The following is a 4429-nucleotide window of genomic DNA, read 5'->3' as shown; positions in this document are numbered from 1 at the left end:
TTGCTACGTAAAGCCACTTTGCAAAGTGAAGATTTTAGGACCAGCAGTCCATACATCTGAAGATGTAAAAGTGATGAGATACGAATTAATTTTTGTGTGAATAGAAAATTTTGAAATAAAAATATTAAAAGCTTGACTTTTTATTCAAGCATATTGGTAAAAGTTTGCCATTGAATATTAAGAGAAATATTCACCTGAAGTGAAATTAAAATCCTTCTCTTACTTGATTAAGTTTATTAACACATGGAAAATTCAATTTATTTGAAAAATGTGTCACGATATATTTGTATGGCTCACTTGTTAGTGGGAATTATATAAAACTCCTTGAAGGATTTAATTTTCACGAGACATACATTTCAAACTATCGAAGAGATGACTTAATAAAATGAATAAGTCACTTTGGAAATGAATTTGTTATATGTGACATAAACTCCTGAAAGTTCTTGAAATCTATTGATTAAAGAAAATTTTGAAATGAAGTATATTTGATATTAACAAATATAATTTGTTGTCACTTGATGTGAACAATGATCATTATGTCTCAAGAAAATGATCAGTTACTTGAATTGGTCTTGAAGTACCATATTTTAGTTCCGTTGAGAACACTATTGCATTTTGCTAATTTTGTATGTATTTTATTTGTGTCAATATTAATTAACTCGAAGATATTGGAATAAAGTCAAATATATAATTTGTATCTTAGAGATACAACAATATCATCCAATTATGTGGAAGTTTTAGCACTACATCAAGGAAGTTCAAAATGTGATTTTATCGAGGTTTGTGATTCTACACATATAACAAGAAATTTGAAGAAGATCATATTGCATCAACGGTTAATTCAGAGAAGAGAATATTGATGGAGAATAATCAAATCTTTCTACAAAGTCATCATCAAGTAAAGCTTCTGATCAACTATATTGAAGATTAATTGCTCTTATTCGTCTCAGATATAATTGTCTTCATGAGGGGAAGATATAATTGTGTTCTGCACTCTTTTTTCCTTAACCATGGTTTTATCCCATTGGGTTTTCCTGGTAAGGTTTTTAACGAGGCAGGTCAAACACAAAGGATGCTGCACTCTTTTTTCCTTAACCATGGTTTTATCCCATTGGGTTTTCCTGGTAAGGTTTTTAACGAGGCAGGTCAAACACAAAGGATGTTGTACTCTTTTTCCTTCACTAGAATTTTCTTCCACACTCAATGTTCTTAATTCCCTTAAAATAAAAATTATTAAAAAATTAATCAAAACTTTTATTTGTAGTTATTATTTTGCTTTTGTGATTGTTACATAACCACATCCATTAAGAAGTTTCATATAAATAAGTGGTTTGTCATATATATTGTTTTTTTCTTCTTGTTTTTTATTTGTCGTCGTATAACGGCTATGTGTTGGTCGTCGTCTTGTGCGACGCTGTGTTGGTCGTCGTCTTCTGCGACTTTATTTGATTTTCAGTATCGTTGTGGTGTTCGCTTATTCCTATTGAAAGATCAAGTTCAGTCGATTGCAGATTCAATCAATGATTTGAGCATCAACGTTGCAGATCCGGAAGTATGGATATCCCGATGACTTTAATTTTATCATATTATTTGTAGTAGGCAATTTATCGTTATATGCTATTAACTTGGATGCTGTGAGTTTGTTCACAGATTCATCCTTTTACGTTTTTAGCGATGTTGAATATGTGATTGTATTTGATGTATTCTACCAATTTGAATGAATGAATATCATTTTGTTTTTTTTTTTTTTAAAAAAAAAAGTGGTCAGTTACATGAAATTATAATGCATAAAGCATATATTTATTATGTTGTTTTTTAAATTTTTTTTTTGGTATACTGTTTTTTTTTTTTAACTTATTTGACAATGATCACACCATAAAACATATAGTTACATGAAATTATTAAAATAAATTGCAAATTTTCTGTTACACTTCCGCACTCAATGTCCATAATTCCCTTAAAATAAAATTCATTAAAAAAGAATTTTGGTATTAAAATCATTAAAAATTTAATAATATTTTTTTTTCAATTATAAAAAACATTAAGTAACAAACTTAATGTGATTAATAAATCATATATATATATATATATATATATATATAAAAGATTTATTTCAAATAAATCTTTATGGCTCAAGGAGATTATTATTGAAAATATATTCAAGGAGATTGTTACTGAAAATATATTTATGGAAGGAATAAATATTTGGTGAAAATATATTTGTGAAAAATATATTTTTCTTCTAGAAGACTTTTTGGAGCTGAAATATTGTGCAGCCTGTTTACTCATCAAAGCCCATGCTGCTTATGTTATATAAAGAAAGGAGCTAAACCTAATTTACTCACCGAAATCAATATTTACAACGATGTAGTCTTTTAGGGTTTCGTGTCATGTAGCCACTCTCTAGGAGAGTTGGTGTAAGTGAACCACTCGGGTTGTGAGATGGTCACTATGTCCTCACTCAGAAACCTTTAGGTAATGAGTAGAGTGTTGTAATATCTCTAGAGCTTCTAAGCAAGGAGATAGTGTGTGTGAACCATTCCTAAGCTTTGAAGTACGAAATTGGTGAATGTTTAAGAAGTGTGTCTTCATCTACAAGTTGTTATGTGTACGATCACAATGGCTGTGATTAAGAGCAGTTGAGCGGAGGTTCTCATATCTAGGTGTGGCTTAGGTAGAATATAGCACGGGTGGTGATTAGGTGATAAGTTGTAAATGGACGAGTTTAGCTTTGAACTAATACTATCATAGTGGATTCACTCCTGGATTGGTATCCCCCAGATTAGGTGACGTTGCACCGAACTGGGTTAACAAATAAATTGTGTTTTACGTTATGCACTTTATTATTAACTTGTCTGTACTGGTACGAGATGCTTAAGCATCGCGTTCAATATCAGTATACTATCGCTCCTGACAAATGTTGGAGCATCGTGTAGAACATATACTGTTTACGTTTTTCAGTATCTGTTGTTAATGTTATATGCCTTGCCATATTATTCACGACAGACCAGATGTTTTGTCATCCTGTACAACATCTGGTTCTGCTATACCAGAATTTCAGTACGGAAACCAGGCTTTTTGTGATCTTTTTCCTGATTTGTATGCTAAAGCAGCGATCAAGAATGTTAAGGTTTCTGAACGTCTGGTTTTAAACTTCAAAGGACACTTTCACACACTACCAAAACACTTGAAAACAACCTAAAAATTTTACGAAAATATCTCGACAAAATAATCGAGTTTTTTCTTACGTCGCAAGTTTCAAGTTTTTCTTTCCATATACAATCCTATAATCATACTTTGACCCACCTATGATCATTTCATCAAAGCATGATCATTTTCATACACCAAAACCTTTTCAATCAACACAAAAACTCTTCAAAGTTTTTCACAAAACAAAGCCCAAAACTCTTTGCTAAATAACTTGTTTTCTTAAATCACAAGTTACTAGTTTTCTTTTCAAACAAGCACCATTGAAGAATCTTCTTTTAAAACCATGATCAAGCCTTCTCATTTAGGACTCAAAAAAAATTGAAAACACATGGCCATACACTAAGGTATGCCACGGCCAACAACAACAAACAAGGCTAGCTCCTTGACTTTTTCATTTCAAAACCATGGCCTTGATCATTTTGTTCCCCAAAATTATTTCATTGATCAATATAAACATTTTCCAAAACCCACCCAAAATCTCATAAAATTTTCTAAGTCTTTTGAGCATGAAAATAATTTTTCAAACATAAATCTTTGCCAAGATTTTTAACTTCTAAAAAGTCTTAAAACAACCTCAAATACACAATTAACAAAACCATTTTTCATATTATTGATCAATTAGAAATTCTCCAAAAACCCTAACCAAGAACAAATCCATGAAAAACTCACTAATCTCATGGAATCAAACAAGCTAAACTTAAACAACACTAGTTAAGCTCTTAGAAACAATTTCCATGGATCAAAAATCTTTTATGAACTTTTCTAAAAATTTCTCATGAACCAAAATCTAACCAAACTTGGTGTTCTTGACCAACTAAAGAGAAAGGAAAGGAACTAGTTACCTTAGAGAAGAACTCTTGCAAACCTATGGATTCCAAAGAGCTTGAAATGGAATGATTTGGTGAAGGATTGAAAATTTGGTGATGAGCTAGGGCATGGAAGGGACTCACGGCCAAGCAAGAGAAAGGAGAGGTCTTTGTGATATTTTCTAAGTACAAAACAATGACCAAAGTCATCCTATGTAAAGGCATCATGATCATTCCTAGCCATAGGATCAAATAGTGCCACTAAAACAAGATTAAACCCTAACCATTGGATCGATCCAAGTCTATCCTCTTAAGATATTTTCTTTCTCTCATGAGAACTCACGCCTCACAGACGAGTCGCATTACGCTTACGGACCAAACTCGCGAAACTAGAAAATTTAGAAACTAAACGT

The sequence above is a fragment of the Trifolium pratense genome, linkage group LG5, assembly GCF_020283565.1.
Source record: "Trifolium pratense cultivar HEN17-A07 linkage group LG5, ARS_RC_1.1, whole genome shotgun sequence".
NCBI lineage: Eukaryota > Viridiplantae > Streptophyta > Magnoliopsida > Fabales > Fabaceae > Trifolium > Trifolium pratense.
This window is presented reverse-complemented; position numbering follows the sequence as displayed.